The sequence below is a fragment of the Nestor notabilis genome, unplaced genomic scaffold (assembly GCF_000696875.1).
Source record: "Nestor notabilis isolate BGI_N333 unplaced genomic scaffold, ASM69687v1 scaffold835, whole genome shotgun sequence".
Classification (NCBI taxonomy): Eukaryota; Metazoa; Chordata; class Aves; order Psittaciformes; family Psittacidae; genus Nestor; species Nestor notabilis.
Window position 1 is genome coordinate 21873 of NW_009929590.1, and position 330 is coordinate 22202.

The window sequence follows — 330 nt, forward strand, 5'->3', positions numbered from 1 at the left end:
TTGGTGCGTCGGGTGCTCTCGTGTTGACCCCCCCCGCCGCACAAAGGCACTGTTATGTACCCAGGGCAGAGCCAGGGTCCCGCAGATGAAAGCCACCTTGGCTGGAACCCCAAGGGGGGATTCAGAGGGAACCATGGGGGTGTTTGCATCAGTTTCCAGCAGTGCAGCAGTGTGTACTCACAGCCCAGAAACCAACCGTGTCCTGGGCTGCATCAAAAGGAACATGACCAGCAAGTCGAGGGAGGGTATTCTCCCCCTCTGCTCTGCTCTCATGAGACCCCCCCTGCAGTGCTGCATCCAGCTCTGGGGCCCCAACCCAAGAGGGCCAAG